The sequence below is a fragment of the Ciconia boyciana genome, chromosome 9, assembly GCF_034638445.1.
Source record: "Ciconia boyciana chromosome 9, ASM3463844v1, whole genome shotgun sequence".
In the NCBI taxonomy this organism is placed as follows: domain Eukaryota; kingdom Metazoa; phylum Chordata; class Aves; order Ciconiiformes; family Ciconiidae; genus Ciconia; species Ciconia boyciana.
Genome location: NC_132942.1, coordinates 8,771,401 through 8,793,316, shown reverse-complemented (window position 1 = coordinate 8,793,316; position 21,916 = coordinate 8,771,401).

Sequence of the window (21,916 nt, the reverse complement as noted above, 5' to 3'; positions counted from 1 at the left end):
CCCAAGAAAACCTTCCAATGGGTTGTGGGATAATAGCTGGAGGTGACTTAGAAATTAAACTTATATACACTTTTAGGTAAGGTACAGCATTGAAGAAGATTCCCGGGTGGAATGCAGCTGCCATGCAAGGCCATTCCATGGAAGTTCCCTAGGCCTGTAACCTTAGACATCGGTGACGCCAGGGGAGCTTGGTGTACTGACTCTAAGAAGGTCCTGTTCGGAGGGTGGAGCGGTGTGGAGATGCCATGGCCAGGCTCTGCAATTAAATGGGAACTCAAAGGTATTGTGTGTGACCAGTAAGCTGCACATTTGCTATCCTGGGCCAACAGTCTGTCATGTTTCTGACAAAATGCTGTCCTTTGATGAACTTCGCTCATTATAATACCAAAAAACACACCTCCATCCCAAAAGCTACCCGCCTCCAAGGTGCGACCACCCCTCACTGAGCTTGTGCTTTGAATTTTTCCTAGCCTATACCTTTAAAAGCGAAGCGAGGAAACTTTACACCAATCCTAAACAAAGATGTATGACTAGAGTCACTCAAGCTCCACCCGAAAGGTGAAAGATAGTATAAAATGGCTTAAGAGAAAGCGAATGTTAGGGAAGACACCATCGCGTACCACTCTGACCTCTGGGATCAGTCGACGGGCTGAGCCTCTCTTCCCCCCCATCGGGACGCCTTTGGGTAAGAGTCGAACACTTGGTTATTCCAAGTGCCTCCCCGGGAAACTTAGAAATCTCTCTAGAGTTGCTTTATCATCTTTAACGCATTTATAGCCGGCAGTGTCACTCATACTCTTGGTATTTGCACGTGCTTTGCAGACAGTAGATTTATCACCGGTAATCCAAAGAATCTGTGTATCTGTTTCTCTAATAAACTGCACTCTTTATTAATGTGGCCGTGATAGTTCATGCAACACGACTAGACTGGGGGTACTGGGGGTACAGTTTAAATGAACGCTGTTGCCTTTACTCTGATGAATGGCTGCATATACAGTCCTTAGAAAATAACCGTTGACCAAGTCTGAGACTAGGACTGGACCTAGCCGCACCTAGACTCCTCTCTGAGAAGGAGTTTAGAAAGCAAGGGGGTCCTGTCTGAACCTCATGACTCAACGGGAGGGTTCCCCCCCCCCCAGCCACTCCTCAGACTCCGACACGACAGTAACTCTTAACGCAAATTGGGTCTTATTAAGGATTTGGAATAAGGTAAGGATTTTTTTTCCCCTTTCCAAATACAACTCACCTAAAGCTGGGGAAGAACCCACTCACAAGCTTGACTGCATGTGTTTCAGCACAGATGATCTTTCGCACTACATTTACACTATTGCTTTCTTTACAGGGACATCACTGCTGACTTCCTACCTTCTCTCCACACCTCCAGTGGTTAATGAATCTTTCACATGGTGAGATTTTCTGGAAAAGTTAAGTAAGAAATCTTCTGGGTAGAGGAAATAAGTTGTTGCAATAACAAGCAATTTACCATCTGAATGCTACGCATACTGTATCATCTTATTTGTATTTCACAGTTAATCTCCCAGCTCACAAAAGTTTTATCGGATTGGAGGCATGTGCTGTATTCCCCTTTATAAAATTTTACAGTCCCTTGCTATTCTCAGGGCTTGTTTTATAGGCACAATTTGCTGCTTTAATCTCACCCAATTGTCATGTTCTAAATCACGGTGTATAAAAATGTCTTAAAAGGAGAGATGCGCTGAAGGGTAGTACTTAATTACACTTACTGCCTGATTTAAATGTTATCTGTGCTTTGCCAAGTGCCAGGCACAGAGTAACCCAGCAGTGCAAATCTGCATAAACTGATACAAGTCGTTATTGGGCTTTTAATAGCAACCCTGCTCTTCTGTGCAGCATTCTGATGAAGGTGTGCTCCTCCTCCTCCTCTCCCCCCTCCCCCATTAGCTCGTGAGAAAATTAAGAAAGGAGGTTGGGGAAGCTGGTAATTGGCGGGGTCGTCCCAGTCACTCTTCCCTACTTATTTATTTTGATGTTCTTGCAGAAATCTTTGTCAAGACAATTTCACTGGTCATCTTCATGAGTCTAATGTGTCCTAATGAAACTGAAAAGCAGAGCGTACAGAGCAAACAGAAAATCCGTTTGTTCGATCATTTCTTATTCCTTTTGTAGTACTGCCACTCCAGAAGAGCCCCTCTCCTTTACACGACTCTCCTCCCAAATCCCAAAAATCAATCAAACAAACAAAAAACCCCCCAAATTAAAAACACTGCCAAAATTTCAGGCAATTAATCTCTTGGTTTCCAAATTCCTCCTCCCCCACCCAAGCAAGCACATCAAGGGACTGATTTGCCTCTGCACTAACTACACTAGACATGCAGTTAAAGCCTCTGGCTCAGGGGAGCAGAAACGCAGCTTAAACTACAACATATCCAAAGACTTTCTACTTCATGCTCCAACCCCTGCCCCAACCACATGTAAGACAGATCATCACAGGGCCACTGTAGCCAGATCACTCTGAACTTGAGGGAAAGCAACAGAGCAAACCTTCTTTGCTGAGGTTCATCGTATTTAATGAGCCAGTGGAGGTAGGATAAGTACTACAACTCTCAGTAATCTATCCAGCAGCTTTATTTCTGGTCCATACCACCAGCATAAATTCAATTCACTTCTTTTTTTTCCCTTGAGCATGCTGTGCTCATGGTTCAGCACTGCCGAAGTCTAGAAGGGACTAAAACGCACTATTTTGTGCCAAGCACCCAGCAAGTAAATGTGAAAGAACATCACTGAGTCAATCCCAGATACTCAGCAGCTTTCTATTCACATGAAATGTCTAACTTTGTGTACAGTTCAAAGAACATCAGAGCAGTCACAGTTATGCACTACTACTCCTTACCCATTTATGTAGCATGGTTCTGATCATGAGACATCAGCATTGTTGCATGCAAGATAAACTACAACATTGTCCCTTATAGGTATATGAAATATGTACATGCTAGTCTTACCAGTCACAACTGTGCTTACACTACCCTTATTTCAGCCTTTGCAAATAAGCAACTGTTTTAAGAAGTCTTCTGACTAAAGCGTGGTACAGAAGGTGGAACAAAAAGGAAGGGAAGAAACCCAACTCAGAACGATTAGACATTTTATCATCTGATTTTAAGCGTTTTCTAAAGCCCAGTGGTGTGAAACACAAGCCCAGTGTGAAACACTGACCCTCAGCTTCACAGAGAGCTGAAGTGATACAACATCTTGCATGGCAGAAGCTGAAGGAGAACCTGGCCTGAGAAGAGGCGGGTACAGCAGCAGCTTTTCCAGCTCAAGGTCAGCGTAATCCTAGCAAGACCCTGGTAGGATGACTGTGCGTGCTGTAAGCAGTTCCCAGCGACCAGCCGGTGGATCTCTGGTGATGTGCCTTCCTTTGGGCAGAACAAGAGGAAGGATACGAGGTAGCAAAAAAGCTACGGTATTGGGAAAATGCTGCTCCCAAGAATCTCATTCACTCATTTTCTCTTAAAACGAAGAGCAATATTTTCCAGACCGCTGGTCTCTGAAGCCATGTGAGGAAGTTCACATCTGTCTCAGGGGATCCGAATCACACCTCAGCAATGATTTTAATTAAAATTTTGATGACAAAAGCACGTAGCCTTCTTCAAGTAATTTAGAGAGTTAAAGATGACACGTAACTCCAAAGTGCCTGAGACCCACTGAGTTATAAAACTATAGTCTTAGAAGTACCAAGTTGCCGGCTTGGTTCATGACGATAAAACGCTCCCCCACATAATGGCTCATTGCTGTGGCCACAGACTAAAATTTCTCTGGAGGCAGATCAACCTTGCCACCTCCAGGAGCAGCCACTCTTTCAGAGGGAGAGGCACATTAGAGGAACGGTGCAGCAAAAACTTCACTTTTCATGGTGGTCATGTCACCCTCCTAGGAAGACTGGCTCCTCTGACGGGTCTCACCACACTCCTCTTTCCAACACACATACCAAGTTTGGCAACTTTGGGGCTTCTTCTCCTCTCCAATGAATTCAGCTTTTTTTTCTTTTTTCTAAAGTAATAATATTACAGGATTAATTACTTAGCAAGGTCTCTATAAACTCATCTGCCTTTGAAACATCTACAGAAGCACAAGTGAAATTCCAGAGATAAACAAACACAAACTCCCTTTTAATTAAGCACTGTGCTTCTCTGTAGGGGGTGACGGAGTGAGCAGATGCAGGGGGGATTGCCAATTAAGTTACAACTTCTTTGATAGGAAGGGTACAGCCATGCACAGGAGGAAAAAGGAGAGGAACTTGCCATCCAAGTCATTATTTTAATTGGCTGCTCAGAAAGATTATGCATTCCCCACATCTGATGCTGCCAAAAACCAGTATTACTGATCCAAAATACTAAAGAGCCATCAAAACATATTCTAAGCTGCTTGTGTCATGTTAGTACTAATGCTACCTGTGCTCCTCACTCATCCTGTTTGAGAAAGCTGTAACAGAGAGCTAATTCTCAGGGTTAATTAGACAAAGAAACAGAGAACTCTTGGATTTAATTTCCTGTTATTGATCATGATTATTCACTGAACACCAGGCATTATTAGCAAAAACTTCTTGAAAGGAATGCACAGCATTTCTAGCCTAACTCAGTTGAAAGAAAAAAAAAGAAGATTAAAAGCCATGTGCATAGCTAAAATAAATGCTGGGAAATTGCATGAATCAGGATGCACACAGAAAGCAAACCTGAGGATGGACTGGTTGTCTTCTGCATAACTGCCACTGATTTGACATCCAAATATTTTCTGTGTGTTGACCTTTATTTTCTGTGATCCTAATGATGATGCTGCCATTCTCTCAGCTTCGTTAAAGAGCTGCATATTAACTTTCACTTCTGTTTTTATCTGGTTTTAATGGAAATGCAAATCAGTTTTTGCATGGCTTGTTCCATGCCTTTGTATCCTTTGGGGAGGAAAAAAAAGGCAGGAAACTGAGAAATGGTTTGCTGGGTTTGACGCCTGATCAGGAATCTTGATTTTGCCTCCTTATACATTATGTCTCAACCCCAAAGGACAGAGCACTGTGCAGGGGAGAATCCAGGCATGGGAACCTGGAGCTGCTTTATCTGAGCCTTCTTCCCCTGAACACGACAGCTCTGTCATCCAGTCCTATCAAAACACAAAAGCAGATTGGGATTTCACCATCTCCACTCAAAATAAATTAATGCAACAGAAAAGGACCCCTTGTCTTTCCAAACAGAAGAGCAGCTCAGTTCTTACCAGGACTGGGATAACCAGAAATGTATTCCTGCTCTGGGAAGAGAGCCTGGGCTGCAGAGGTAAGCTGGGGCAGAGAAGCTGCTCCCATCCGGTTCTCTCCAGCTGGCAAGTCGAAAATGGCATCATTACTAAATCTCACAGTTGTACACAGCAAAAACAATTCTGGCCTTTGTGGATGGACAAAAAAAGCCTGTGAAGCAAACAATGCAGTCTCAATGCACTGCAGGCTGTGAACTGTTTTTTGGTTTTTGGGTGTTTTTTTTTAAAGAAAAAACATGCAATTTGCAAATGGAAAGTGGAAAAGCCAACAACTTGCTGGTTGGAAGATACATCAACAAACATGTTATTTAGAACTGGCAAAGCCTTCCAGGGGCACAGCCCTCCTAAGGGCCATCGCCTCCCTTAACCCTCCCATGAACTACACCCCATTACCCACTCTTCAAAGCGTGTTGCTCTACTAATTATAGTCCTCCTCCTCATTTCTAGTCCAAATTGATTCATAGCCAAAGTATATCTTTTATTCTTGCTCCAGTACTTTGTTTTAACTTATTTACTCCCCCCCCCCCCCCCCCCCCCAGCTTTGTACTCCCCTCCAGTACGTTTTTAATTAGTGATCAGGATTCTTTTCAGATTTCATCTTCCTTTACTCATCTCCTGTCAGGGCTCCTTTCCAGGGCTTTCATCATGCCACCAATTTTTCTGTGGTCCTGGCCCAGTTTAGGTTCATCTTTCTTGAGAAAGAGTCACTACAAATACCAGCACTATTCCAGTGGAGACATCACCAGAGATATTTCCACTGTCATCACCAGAAAAGCCTCACCTGATCTGTTATCAACCTCTGACCTTCCACAGCTTCATTTAGACAGTGCTCACGGACTGGCCGACACGTCTTACTTCTCTGCTGCTTTTAACTGCAGAGCTCCCACCTTACAGGACAAATCCTTGTGAGTCCCTCAGTGCACGACCTTACACTCTGTTTTGCATTACCAACAAGAGGTCACTTTTTCAAAGCACAAGCAACTACATAAACTGCTGCCGTTACAGATTAAAAAAAAAAAAAAAAAAAAAATCGCAAAAACCCAAAACCTTAAGAACAAAAGCCCTTATTTGCCATTTAAAAAGAAATCAACACATATCTTTCTCCATTTCTTTCTTCTTCTCTCTGGGAAGTGCCTCAATGCCACTCTCAGGACAAAAAAAGACAAAAATAAGAGGAAACTACTATGATACCCTCCCTCCACTTGCTTACCCTGTGCCAAGTGCTCCATTTTCCCCTTCAGGGCCGCTCGCAATCACTGACCCCACGGCACTGGGGAGTTCTTTGGGAAGAAACTCTCCAATGCATAACCAATATGGAATGTCCACCGACACCCAACCCCTCTCAAACCATGCTGGCTGTAGGGAGTGCTGAGGGCCAGACCCCACGCTGAAAGCTTCCCCCACCCCTCTCATTTTCTAGGTACACCACTAGTACAGTACTTATAAAATACACTAAAGCTGGAACAGCTTCATAGTATTACCATACTTGGTTATTAATCAGAATCTGAATAAAATGCCTGAAAAAAATAAAGGAATTAAGGATATTTAATTTATGAGTGAAAAGGTGAAGAAGGAACCTAATTACAGCTAATTAATTCCTGCACATGGCAACTACATCTCATACTACAGGGCTCCCTCATCTAGCAGAGTTCCAGTCTCTGGAAATCAAAGCCAGATCCACTAAGGCTCAAAATGGAAACAAGATGCAATTTTTCAATAAAGAGGAAAGTGCTTCTATCTTCAGTTTCCTTAGGTAGATCTTCTATCATTTGAATCCATTATCCATATCCATTACCGTTAACTAATCTTGGATAATTTTCAAAAAAAGAAAAAATAAAGAAAGAGAGGAAGGAAGAGGGAAACAGTGTTTTCAAAGATGCAAAAGGCAAGCAGAGAGAAGAGGTGGAGAATCAGTTGAATCTAGGCAGCTAATTTAAACATCAAGTCAGGAACCTCCATTCCTTACATACTCAAGAGAAGCAGGCTCTAAATTCGGAGCTTTGAATCACCCTGTGGAGGGTCTAGTGACTGTATGTGGCCTTGAGGCTCCCAAATTAGATACCCGAACTTGGATGTGACTACAGCTATTGGCCATCTAACTTTCAGTTAACACTATGGGGATTTGGTCACCAAATATTGCTTTTAATTTTTTGCTTAACTGTAGTGACAACAGTCTCAAGAGTTTTCTCTCATATTTGGATGCCATTAACTAAAGTACACAATACTCTGAACCATCTACAAGCTTACGGTCAAAAATTATTATCTGCAGCATGCTATATTCATTTACTTGATATTTCAGCCTCTAAAATTAATATAGATATAGAAAGAGATACATCTTTGCCATAAACATGGACAAAGCAAAATTCATGCCAACAGGATGTGTGCAAACAAAACCACAGAAGTTGTTTTAAAGATATCATCGATGCAAATTACGGTGATGACTGGTTTTTGCAGACAGATTTCATAATTCCCTGTTTCTGTCCTTGGCACATCTGTCCTTTGAAACAGCTCTTCCATTATTGTACAACTTAAAAAACAAGCAAACACCAAACTCTCACCTCTCCCCTGCTAACAAAAACTCTCTTAAGCATAGCAGTTCTTGAAAAACAGTATTAAAGTGACTGAACTTGCACATAACTCTCACTGGACTTTATCTGGCACAGTATATTGTCAGAAAGCAGAAAATGCAGGTTGGTCTCACATTATCTGTAATAAGACAGACAGTCCTTCATTTTAACAAGGTACCACTGCCAATATCAGCCCTGCTGTGTAAAAACCTGATGCAATGATTTTGTTATTTATACAAGTGCAATGAAACCCAGCGAGATCAGATGTGATCAAAGGCACCTTCCAGCAGCTGGCACACACTGCATATTCACGGAACACCTTCGAGAAGCAGCTAACATCCCACACGCCTCGCACCAAGGCGGCTACCAGCGCCCTGCCCCAGCCCTGCCAACAGCTGAGCAATGCAGCCTGGAACAAGCAAGCCCGCACACGGCCATTCAGCCCTGCACACCTATTTCAAAGTGGGAAATCGAGCCATTTCAACAATGCGGATAAGAGTTCAGTGATCTCTCCCCAGTGAAATGTCTAAATTTTTCCATCTGCCATCACAAGGCTGATGCAGTGAAGCTGGATGGTTTCTTCACACAAAGACATGCCAATGCTCCTGGGACCTATCCCTCTTCCAAGTCACTGCGGCACCAGCAAGGGTTAAGCACCATGAACCGACTGGACAAGCAACCCTACAAGCCCAACATGGGCTCTCTTAATCTCCATGAACGGAGCAATAGGTCAGTTCTTTTTCCTCTCAGCTTCCACGCAGCTCTAGACCTCCTCAGAAGCAGGTGAGTTGCCTACTGTTTTTTCTCTGAAACCTGCTTCTAACTGACCTCACTCAAAAATGTGTCACACTTCAGGCCTTATTTCCACCTGCACATAGTATTTCCACCCCCCAACACGAAGGACCAGTTAAACTAGTGGTCATCTATATGAGGGATTGTGAAGTACAGCATAAGGACAAGCAGTTAGCTCTGGAATGAAATAAATGGAGCAAACATTGGCTGGCTGGAGGCATAAAAAGCATGCTGACAATTGCAGGTTCACCTGTATCTTGAGCTCAGTTGAACTTGTTGTGATCCACGATGGCCTCTTGTTAACTTTCTTTCCATCTGGCTGTCTTTGGGAATTCATTTAAAACAAACCCATGACTCCCTCTAAGGTGCTGAGGAAAAGCAGGAGGGCAAACATGAGAAAGCTCAAGCAAGAGAGATGCATGGAGGAAAAAAGAAATGATCTTTTGCTGCCACCAGATTAAGGCATCTGCGATTGGAAAGATGCTCCATAGAGCAGCCACCCATTTGGAGAAAAACTAGGCTGGAATTTCAGGTGTTGTAAGACACGATGAGCAATGCCACTAGGCTGCTTGAGTTGCACCAACAGTGACCTGGCCAGAGGAGTGACCAGAGCCATCTCTCAGTTTTGGAGGGGACAGCACAAGGACAACAACGCGGGCAGTTTGCATTTGGAAACTCTAGCCCTGCCACCAAGAGCAATGTCAAAGAACACGTCAAGTTACTGTCACATTCAGGGCTCTGCCTTCGTGGGACCAAATAACTGGAACTGTGGAAGTTTTATTTCTTTCAGCTGCCACCGCCCCAAGATGGCTCACGGCTGAGATCACAGCTGCTCCGTCAAAGACAAAAGCTGTTTCGCTTCTAACTGCAGGTGTGCAATTAAGGCATAGCAAATCCTAGAAATAATGGAAGGAAGAACAACAAAATTAAGTGGAATTATAATCTAATTTTATGTGGAAGTCATCTACTGACTGGCTGTTTCAATTTTATCAGAAGATTTTGAGGCTATTATGCAAGTCTCTTAAAAATCTGCTTACTGCCAAAACAGGTAGGCCAGGTCTCATCATTAAGAGGACATTACTTCTACAACAAATACCCCTTTTTAATGCCAGGTCACCATCATGGGCCAGAGAGAAAATTCTTGATGAGACAACATTCGGAGATCGTGCTGATTTACACCTGAAGGTCCTGTAACCTCTGGACAAGACTTTCCCCACCCTTTGGTGAACAAGATGACAATTTAGCAAGTAAATGCTTTCTGCTGCTACAGCAGAGAGGTTTGATAGCTCTATTAGCCTTGGCACATAAGGTCACAAGGAACAAGTACCCACCATGACCTGGTGCTTCAGGAGAGACCAACAGCGCAAAACGAAAGGAAGGATTCAGGAATGTCAGCCGGCCCCTTCCGAGGTGGGTATTTACGAGGACTGTAGTTTTCTCCCACTGCTTTTCATTACAGGACTTCATATATATATATATTTCAGATTCTCCTGCTGAGAACATAGGTAAGCTTCTAACATTAAATTTTCCATAAAACAGAGTTACAATACAAGGCTAGTGACAAATGCTGGCATCAGAAGCCTGCAGTACTGGTATTCTGTTAGGGTTTTGTAGAGCAATGAACAAAGATGTAGAGAGTAAAATAAAAGTATCTTCTTCTCCCAACTTGTAAGTTTTATTTCTGGAACCTTTAAAACTTGAAACACTCATTAAAGTTCCTTTGCTGGGCATGCATGTAGCCCTGTGTCTTGATACTTCTATACACATGAATGGCTTCAAACTGTAATACATTTGGTTTCAGTCAACATGAGTTATGGTGTTAGATTTATTCCTCACAATAAATACATTAAAGCTTATTACCATTGATAAAAGTCTCATCTTGTACACCTCAGGGCACCGGTTTGAAAATTTTCATGGTGAAATTCGGCAGCATCATGCAGTGTAACACGGTAATACCATGGTGACATATCAGTGATGCAGACACATCATTTTCATCATTTCTGATTCTGACCCCACAACTCTGAACAAAGCTGTAATGTTGCAGTTCAGAGGGACAAAAAAAACCCACAATATCCACAAAATATTATGTAAAACATATCCCACTTCTTTCATTGGCTTTCCACAGTTGAACATTGCATTAAAAAGCCAAATGTTCCAAGATACAGACCGAGTTTAACTTCAATACAAGAAAAATTGACAGAAAATATAATAAAGAACAGAATCAGTGGGTGCATTATGTACTCGGGAAGAGTCAGAGGTTTTGCAGACAGCAGTCATGCACAACAAATCTGTTGGACTTCCCCGAAGGGGTTAATAAGCACATGAAAAAGGTGACATGGTATGCATGTAGCTGCTGCAGTACACCTGGCTTATCCCAACCCCTTCAGCAAAGAGTCTCACAGAATCTTAAAAAGAGTTTTAAAAGAAGGTAGGCTATGGTGGGATAGAGAGAAAGGGCATCTTAAAGACCAACAACTAGCAAAAAAACCTCAGAAATAAAGGGAAGTATAAAGAATCGTTGGTCACAATGATGGGAGGCTGTTAACACATCATTTCAGCATCTGTGCTGAGACCCATACTAGTCCATATACCCATTAATGGTCTGAGAAGGGGAGAGGGAGGCAATGAAGTGCCAAACTTCACTGCCAGAACAGAAAGATTAAGAGTAGGCAAAATTATAACTGACATGAAAGCTGCAGAAGAGTCTCAAGACACTGTGACTGGACAGCAAAATGACAGAGTAAATTAAACGTTAATAAATGCAAAATATTGCACTGAAAAAAAAGAGTATGACTGTCCACATAGGCTGACAGGCTCCAAGTTAAGTGTTCTAATGCAGAAAAGAGATGTAGTCATTACAGACAGTTTTCTGGAAACATCAGCTCAGCAGCAACCAAAAAAACCAAATCTTTTCTAAACTTTTCAGGAAAGATATAAAGACTGAAATACAAAATACCATTACAGAACAAAATAAACTCATTATTTATCTGCATCTTAAAAATGCATATATTTCTGGTTATCCCATCTTGAAAATAAAATGTACAAAGACATGCAACTGCGATGGATCAGAAGAGCAAAATGATTTCTAAACAGTCAAAAGCCTTATATGTTAAGAATGCATCAGAAGTAGAAATACATTGGGAGTCTACAGCCTGAAGAAGAGTCAAATCACCCTGGACTGATACCTATCACAGACAGGATGCTGGGCTATGTGAGCCTTTCGTCTGACCGCCCGACTCGTTCTTCCTTTCTTGTGAGGTAGAGGACACAGTAATGGCAATTTCTACTTTCTTGTAAAGTGTTAGTAGGATAAGCCAGAGCATGTTTAGATAAATGGTATTAATCGGGCTGAGATTTGTAAGATACACTTCTTATTTCCATCTGCCCTGGAAGCAAAGATATTTAATAAGTAGTTAACCATTTGGCTCACAATGTGCCGTAAAACTTTACCTTTGGTCTTATTAGGGTAACAAATGGGAAACATCGTATGAGGCTTGAAATTATGGAGTAGATTAGATTCAAGTTGCCTCGTAAATTAGAAAAGAAAATATAGTCCAGAGACACCTACGCCATCTCTTTTTAAACTAAGGGAGGGCAGATGTAGACTGGATTTAAGAAAGAAATTTTTTACAATGAGGGTGGTGAGGCACTGGAACAGGTTGCCCAGAGAGGTGGTAGATGCCCCATCCCTGGAAACATTCAAGGTCAGGTTGGATGGGGCTCTGAGCAACCTGATCTGGTTGAAGATGTCCCTGCTCATTGCAGGGGGGGTGGACTAGGTGACCTGTAAAGGTCCCTTCCAACCCAAAGCATTCTATGATTCTGTGATCTCCCATCCCAAAAGGACGGCTCCAAGTTCAGCCTGACACTGTATGTTCCATTTCCATCTGAAAAGCTGCACCTTCTATTTGTTTTCTCTACAGGCTGCAAGAAAAAGCAACTTTTGTACGTGAAGAGTATACATAGGAAGTAATAAACAGTGCTGAACAGACAGATACCTAAAATAACACCTATATTACACACTTGGGTTAGAACACCCTGAGTCCATTAGACAATTTATGCTGTTGTAGCCCAAAGACGTAGGTCCAAGCTGGCTGAAAAGCTTGGGGGGAACCAGGAACAAGCTATGAACTCCTGAGCCTGCACAAAGGGAGACGTTTAGCTCTTCAGAACACCAAAACTACCAAAGTATAAAACATTATTAGAAGTTGTCTAACCAATCCACTATGAGGAACCAGATCAGCCCTGAAAGAAGGAGGGAGAAGTCATGCCAGAGGACCATGCCGGGTTAAGTCAAAGCCTGTAAGAGAGCACATCACAGGGTGGTGACACACTGGAGAGGGCTCTCAGTCTAGGACAACCCCGCAAGGAGACCCCACCTCTGCAGGACACAACGCATTCATCTTGCCTCTCTCCTCCAAACCCTTAATTGCAACATTTTTCTATTTCTGACTCAACTATAATATCCTCCGCGTCAGTAATAAGAAGATTGTTAAATATGATACCTAAAATTATTCACCTCTGACTTCGCAAAGCTCTTTCAGGAAACACCTCTTAACAGAAAACACCATTACTGTAACACTCAGGAATTTGTGTCTAGGTGCTTTTTGTCTAAACCAGTAAATAAAATGCCCGCCTTCAAAATTATTTTCAAAGTGTGAAATTAAAGCATGTAATAGCATATAACATCAGCCTGCATAAGGGTCCATGCCGTAACTGTCAAAGAGATACCGACTTGGGCAGAGGAATTGAGAAGTGCCTGTTGCTCAGCAGCCGAAGAGCTCTGCCACTGAAGTCAGACAGAAAGAAGGGGAACAAAGAGAACAGGATAAAAGGGTATCTAACAGATTTGGTTTTCAGGCAATTCAACCAATACATCAAATCTTTTATTCACACCTTCAAAAATCATCATCGCTTGGTAATTAATTACTGCCTGCCTGACTCCGTTCCCCGTTTTTCATTGACACCAGTGGCGGTAGGATTGGCCTCTTCCCTATTGACTAACTCAAACCTGTAACTTGTTCTTGAATATCTCGTTCAGATCTAATATCTCCTTTTAAGTATCCATTACTGGCAGAGCGTAAAATAATCAGCCTATCAAAGCGCCGCAGTTTCATCATTACCCCGCCCCAAATTAATCATGTTTCAGAACATGCAAGGCAAGCCTTTTGTAGCACACACTGTTAAGCAGGAACAGATAGAAGTGTATTTCCCGGTGCCTATACTGAAACAGTAATACAGCTAATGATTTTCCACAAAATGCTAGTGCAAGCTCTGTGAACAAAACTGCAAGATAATTCAGCTATTCAGGACCACCGTGTAAGCAGAAAACTGAGCTATACTCTGTAAGGGCTATGATTCTTCTTTGGTCTTACTGAAACAAAATAAAAAGTAGTCAGGTTAAATAAGGTATAATTCTTGCTCTAAAGTTTATTTTGGATTCACTTCTTCGAGAGGTCACGTATACTAAAAGATGAAATTTGAAAGTTGGAATATCTGTAAACTTGATAATGTAAAACTGCTAAAATGCGGGGTTATGGTTTTACCTGAGCGTGACAGTAACAACAGTGAATTTTATCCTCCTTCAGACGGATAGCGTAAGGTAGAAAATCCACTTACATCCCTTTTATATCCATAAAATAAGTTGCAAGAAGAGCAAGGCTGCCCATGCTGACACTCCAAAAAAAGTTTATGCTTTCTGCATAAACAATTTTGTAATTCAAATATATATATAAACAGAGAGATGTACGGGTTATTTTTTAAGTCATGGAAAGGCTCTCATACCCCACGCCATGGCTATGCATTTTGTACCTATACAGGGACAACCTTCAGTATAGCAGAAGCTTCACTCCCCAACTCCGCTCTTCAGATGTCACACTGCAACAGTCTAAAAGTCAGAATAAAAGCTGGTTGCTGCAATGCATAGTTTTGAAAGACTTCAGAAAGTTACTGGAGCAAGACAAACTGCACAAGATTTTTCTCTAAGAAGTCAGACTAGCAGCAGTCCAATAGCTCAAAGCAGCTCTCATTTAATTAGCTATTTGCTATGTATAAGAGAGGCTGTAAGAAGTGCCCAGTGCTGCATCCTCATTTGTGCTTTGCTGTGATCCATATAGCAGCGATTCAGTCCGGAGTGAAACAGAGCTCATTATCCAGCAGAGATGAACTCTCCTCGGGAGAGAGGTGTTTCTCCTGCTGTTAATAGCATCGCCTCAGTATGATCGCCAGCTCCTAGCAGAGCCCAGCTGATACGTGAAGGCGACACAGGCGGTTTGTGCACCAGGAAGGACCTGGCAGAGCCGGGCTGGAAGCAAGGATGGCGACTGGCCTCTAACAGTGCAGCAGAGCCAGCTGCATCCAGAGGCAGGAATGGAAATGCAGACTCTTCCTAACCAGCACGCAGGGCAGGTAAGAATTTGAAAGCAAACTCAGGGCTGGCGCTGGTTTCAATTTGTTTTTACAAGCCAGCGCAGAGGATGGGAGAGCCTTCCCTGGGAGGCTGACTATCCTCCCTGCCTCACAGGCACCTCCAGACGATGCTCTTTTTGCTTTCCGAGTAGCACATTCCACATTTGCCAGTTCGGCACAATTCCCTGTCTAAAAGAGGGTTAAGACCCTTACCGTCATCCTCCGCAGACTCTCAGTTCATGCCTGAAAAGAACACTTCCATCTGTTTAGAAAATGTCCAGTGCAGAGTCGGGTCATGCCCTTTGATCAAGCAGAGGAGAGCGTCTGGAGCCCCACTCCACTTAAACTGCCTCATGCTACCAGGGCGAGTAGCTTAATCTGTTCTACCTATTAAAAGCCTCAGTAAATGGCACCCCATTGATTTAAGTGGTGTAGGAGCACTAACACTCCCTGCTCTGAAGAACGCAGCCCTGCTGAAGCAGACCACGTCACCCGCTGGGTCGGTGGCAGTCGGGCAACGAGCCGGCTGTCCACAGTGCTGCCTTATTCAATCCAACTGCAGGAACTTCCCATCGGTTTTTTCCCCTTCATGCTTATCATCTTGCTTTTACCTGGCAGCGTTTTAACAGCTGTTTTCTTACCACATTAAACTGACATCTCTGACAAAAACCAAATGTCTAATTCTCCTGGATTTCTGCACAGCATGCTACAGGGGAGCAAATCTCTACTGAACCATACTGTCTATTTGCCTGAGCACAGATTTTACTCTTTAACCAAATACCTTTCCCATTCTCAAAAACGTCAAATGAAAAAAACTTCAGGGACAATCTTTTGCCCAAACTTTCCCCCCCAAAAAACAGCAGGCCAGCCCTCCAGCAAGCGGCACAACTGGCACAGTGCCGGGGAAGTCAATGGAGCTACGCTGATTTACGACAGTTAAATATCTGGCCTGGAGATGAGTCATGTGGATTACTTGCTGCTTGAATTTCAACTAATTCAAGGGGTTTGGTTTTGGTTTTCTTTTACTTTGTTTATCTCTGGATGTGCTGCAAAGCTTCAGTCACTAAAGGCCAACTCCAGCATTTCTTCCTAAATATTCGGGAAAGCTCCTGAATATTTAGGAAGCACTTGGATCTACAAGACTTTTCAGGCGTGCTGCTTCTTGGATTTGGACACATCTTTTCTATCACAGCTGCCTACTCTGCCATCTGAAATAGTCCATTAACCTCCAGATTGAGGCAGCTACTTTTGATCAAGAGGTGAAAAATCACAGCTTAGCTCCGAGCTTTAAAACAAGAAGGGAAGAGGAAAAAAAATTCAAGCAGGGAGGGAGGCTTTGGGAGACTTTTCCCTGCCGTCAGTCAGAGCGATGTGGCTCTGGCTGCTGGTGCTTTTGGGTGCCTTGTGCGACACGGTCTGTTCTCCCTCTGCTGAGCAATCCAAGCACTACAGAGAGTAACGGAGCTGCCTCGCAGGAAGAGGTCTTTGAGTCGTGTCACTATTGCAAGGGAACAAACTTTCTTTCCCAGGCTAACATCAGAAAAAAGGAGAAACAGCCAGGGAGATCTGCTCAGCCCCACGCTCCCACCTCACCCGCAGAGACGCGCACCAAGCCAGGCCATAGCTGTCAGCCGCCGCAGCTTAACGCCGGGCTGAGCACAGGTCTGCACAGCAGGAACCGGGCTGATGCAAGTCCCCATGGTGCAAGTACCTGCTCACGGGTCGAAACCGGTATGTCAGCTGGTGGCCAACGACAGCTATAAACCTGGCAAACCTCCAGAGAAGGCAGGAAAGATTTTAACTAAATGGTTAGCCCTGGCTGCCACATTTCCAAAGAAGAAATGAGCCTGTCTTACTGCTCATGTCTTCCATACAAGGAATGGATAAAACCACTATACCGACATTTCAGCTGCTGGAGTGATCCTAGCAGATCTTGGCTCATCCCAGTAGCAGACAACACCTCCCTGGACACGGTCCCAGCACCGCTCTTCTGCATTCACAGCAGTTCTCCAACACCCAAACTGACAAACCCTACGGTTCCCTTGGGATGAAGAAGGGCAATAGTGGCAATATTACCATAACCCAATACCACCAGCTTACCATTTTACAATGCACTAGATTCAGGGAGCTTCCTGTGCAGCACCAGATTCTTAAAACCACCATTAAATTAAAAAATAAAAATAATAAAACTCCAGTGTCCATATCAGATTCTCTGGCTAAACTGAGTGGCCATGTTGAGATTTTACAAAGTTTTCACCTGCATGAGGAACCAGCATCCTCCCTTGCTAAGCAGAGGAGCAGATAATCACCCTGGTGCTTCATATTTAGTGAAAAGCAAGATCCCCCATTTTTCAAAGGCTAAAAAAAAAACAAACCCCAAAAAACCAACCACACACCCATTTTCGCTAGCTGCACTCACATTCAACAGAACAGCAGCTAAAAATGTCAGAAATCAAGGATCTTGGCAAGATTTCAAGCATGACCCAGTGCCTAGTAATGTCAATGGGATCCTTTTGAACCATTTCAAAACAAGTGAGATACAAGGCACGTCCAGGTGAGCTGTTACTGAGCACAGCTGATCGAGGTAGAGGGGAAGGAAGCGCAGAATGCACAGGGAAAACACACAGATACACGAGTCATACTTACACCAGCCCTTGATCGGTGGGCTGGGAAAAGCATTCTTTTGTTTCTTTTCAATATTTAGACACAAAGTGAAAAATATACCAACCTTCCCATAGGACCCATCTTAAACCTGGGGAGAAGGGGAGGGGAGGAGGGGAGTGTAAAACATAGTTAGGACCTAAGATTTTTCAAGGTTATTTAAAAAGACATTGCAAAGTTCTTTACTGTGTTCAGTAACCTGCTGCCCCCCAAAAAAGTTAACAATATGTTTTCAAACTACCCCGGGCATATTCAGCAAAAATCTCTGATTAAAATCAATGAGAGACAAGCTGTTAGCTGCATGTCGTGCTGGAAAGCTGCAGATGAAATGCAGAAAGTTCCTATGCTTTCACTCCAGATGCAAAAATTCAAACATTTTCAGTTACCTCATAAATCAAAGTTTGTCATTAAGCTACACCTAAAGTGCCATCTTGCCAAAACCTCTGGAAAAGCATCGAAGTAGCTGTTAATTATTTTTTTGACAATCACTCAGGAAACATTTCCCAGGTGAGGAACCATGGGCTAGTGCAACCCCTGCCTCCGTTAGAGTTCTGGGGGCTAACAGTACTGGGGCATATCTGCTGGTGGCCAGAGACAAATGGACTCCGAGGGCAATAGTGTGTGTGAGCTTTTAGGCTGAGGTACTTTCCGCTTCAAGCACACCTAAGAGACTCGATGTAAACTGATAACAGAGCCTGGGATTCTCACAAATGAAATAAAAGCAGGAGTAGACAATGGAGAAAGTTAATTTTTCACCTAGAGAACTGCAGTGTTAGAAGATTGCCCTGGAGGTTTTAATCAATGCAAGTGAATCTTTTATATTTTTCTCCAGTACTCCCAAAATAAGTCAATAAGATACCAGCACTTTCTCAGCGTAGAGTGACCATTTCCCAGCAAGCTTGAGTTCAAGTCTTTATCAAAAGAACTAAAGAAATGCATTATGATTTCAAAGGAAAATAGCAAGTAAGGAAACAGAAGTAGCAGAATAACCTTACAAGGAGTGGCAGGTTTTCAGCAAAAACTTTTTACTTCTTTTATTCTTGAGGATGATTAGAAGCAAACAAAGACTAGTCTAACCAGACGTTGCTGGTGCACAAAAATACCTGCAGCTACCCTGGCCCTAAAGAACAGCAAAACATTTGAAAAATGCACACGACCATCAGACTAAAGGCATTTCCAGATCCAGAACCTCCTCTCCCATGAGGGAAACACACCTACTTGTCCAGATGATATAAAGCTCCTCATGCATTCAAGTAACTTCTATTGCACCCACCTAATAAGCCATTACCTAGAGGATCCATGCATGCCTGTTGTGTCCACACACGTCGCGTTAAATAAAGAGCAACAGACCACGTTATGTAACACACTTCTATATAATTATAAACACCTGAATAAATAGCCCTGCCTGCCTGAAGCTTTGCATACAGACTCTCTCTCGGCCAAATGAAATGTAGGCAAGGAGCTTTCTCAAGTCATGAGTCAATGTACAAACCCACCTGCAGCTGGAGCCTGGATAACCTGTTTTTCTGAGCATTTAAAAAAAAAGTATCTCCATAATTTCCTCTTTGTAATACTCAGTTTGACTGCACAAAACAAAAGAGCGGTCACTTCTTAAGTTTTACAAGCTTTAAGCAAAATTAGCTATTCTAAGTTACCTGCAAAAGCAGAGAGGTGCAAATGAAAAACATCAGGGGCATACGATCCATGATTCTTCAAACAAAGTGTCAGAAGTTTCCAGAAGGCACAGTAAGGATAGAGTCAACATCCTCGGTGCGCTCCAGCACAAGAATTTCAAGGACTTCGAGGGGCAAAGACAACGGCAATTCTCAGTGGCAACCAGAATATTGCAGCAGCTGTACCTACACTAATCAAAGGGTTTAGAAGCAAAGTTCACGCACTGTTTTACCAAGAGGTGATGCTCTCAAAAGAGCTTTTACTGTAAGGAATCTTGTCTGGCTTGTTTCAAAATGATGACTCTTATTTTTCCATTTATCAGTATATTTTTTCCCTCAAACTGGCATTCAAAATATAACTCTTCCTCAGAAAAAAACAAACAAAAAAAAAGTAGTTTGAAATACAGGAGTGGATTCTCAACAGATATACATCAACATGAGAAGTCAATGGAACTATGTTAATTTATGCCAAATGAAACATAACCAAGATTTCTCTCCTTTGAGATAAAGCTGGGATGATGATGGTCATTTATAGCAGATGCTACTCCTCCTAGCACAGGGCACGAGAGCTCGTTCCCATGCCTATGTCATGTCACAGAGCAAATATACCTGGTAGCAGGAGGAGGACTCAGTTCAGCACGCTAATGTAGTAATGTCACTGGCTGACCTATTCTGCCCAGCACGCAACTGAGAGTTGTTCATTTTTCTTTTCAATGAGACGCTATGCAAGCGTTGATTTAATGGTTCATTTATCAACCCCTCTGAATATTAAGCAATTCATTTTGACTTAATTTGGACAATTCAATTTCGCCCATCCTTTCTCCCCTTGAAAAATGGGAATCGCTGTCTAGGGAGAAGCTGGTTTAAAAGTTGACTTAAGAGGAAGTACTTGGATCCATGGGCTTTATACCCTTTCGTAGTCTGATATATATTTCTATCTGACCTTTTTTTTTTTGCCTTCTACATAGTATACCTAAAATTCAGAAATACTAAAGCAAAGACACATCAATCAACATTCTTAATGCTGCAGACCAAAATGCATCTTCTGCAGTATTAGCTACTCCCCAAGAAGACCACCAGATAATTAAGTGCATCGTCAATACAACCAACAAGACTGTGAAATTCTGTAATACTTAGGGAAAGGAGCTTCTCATTGAAAATCCATTACTTTTCTTAGAAAGTTTTTGTTACGGGATACATTTTCCCAACAGGAAAAAAATAATAACCAATGCAGGAAGCACTTGCGCTCTAGCCTCTCGTGTAAGCAGTATCTCATACCCAGAAGTTTGCACCTCGAGGAGCTCCCGCGGCGAAGCGCAAGCCCCGCTCCGGAGCAGGGCTTCGGGCCGGTGCCGTCCAGCGCGGCTGCCCACGACCTGCCCGTGGCACCGACCCACGGCCGCGGCTCAGCGGGGACGGCCCGGGGCCGGGGCAGCCTCCCCCGGCGCCGGGGCAGCCGCCGCACCTGTTGGTCGCCCCCCCGCCCCCCCCGCGCTCCCGGCCGCAGCCCCCGGTGCCCGCCCCGCCAACCCAGCCGCATCCCTCGCCCGGCCGGGCGCTCCCACGGCTGCCTTCCCGTTCAGCCAGATTTCTGCCGGTTTCCACCTGCTGCTGCCGAGGTGCCGCCGAATCCCCCTCTCCGCAGCACCCGCACGCTTCTAACCCCCAGCCCCTCAGCTCCGTCCTGCCGCGCACCCCCGCTAGCGGCAGCACCCGAAGGCGGCCCCGCGGAGCCCCGGCGGGTCCCTGCCAAAAGTCCCTTCCCCACGGCCGCGACCCCGCGGCCACGGGAACCTCGCCACCCCCCCCAGACACAGCACGCTCCCCCCCGCAAAGCTCGGCCGAGCCCTCCGGAGGGCCAGGCAGCATCCTCCCGCTGCAAAGAGCCACTTTTCCCTCCGGGAACCCAAATACGGAGCCACCGCGCTGCGAGGGAGGGATGCGCGGGGGCATCGCGACCCGCACCCGGGGCGGCAGGGGCGCGGGAGGGTTACCGAAGGGCCGCGGCTCCCCGCGAACGGCAGCTCCGGCCAGACCCCGAAACTCCGCCAAGTCCGAGAGCGGGGCCGGGCAGGGCAGAGCCGCCCGGGCACCCCCGCGGTGCTCGGCTCGGCGCGGCGCGGCACTCACCTGGGCGGCGGGGCGGGCTCGGGGCGCGGGCGGGCTCGGCCCCTCAGGAGATCATGCCGCCGGGGCCGCCGCGGCCGGGGGCGGGAGCGCGGGGCCGGCGGCGGAGCGGCTCCTCCGGCAGCGGGGGCGCGGCGCTGCCTCACGCCGCGGCGCAGAGCCGCGCCGCCCCCGACGCGCGGCCGCGGCGGCCCGGCCCCGGCGGGGGGCGGCGGCGGGGGCGGGCCCGGACCCGGCTGCGCCCGCCCCGCCCCGCCCGCGCCTCCGCCGGCACCGGCCGCCGGCCCCGCCGCGGGCCGCCGCGCCCCCGGCAGCGGCAGCGGGAGCGGGAGCGCCTCCGCCCTCCTCAGGGTCTTTTCTCCCCTCCTCCCTTCCCCCCGTTCTCGCTTTTTCCTTTCACCCCGCTTT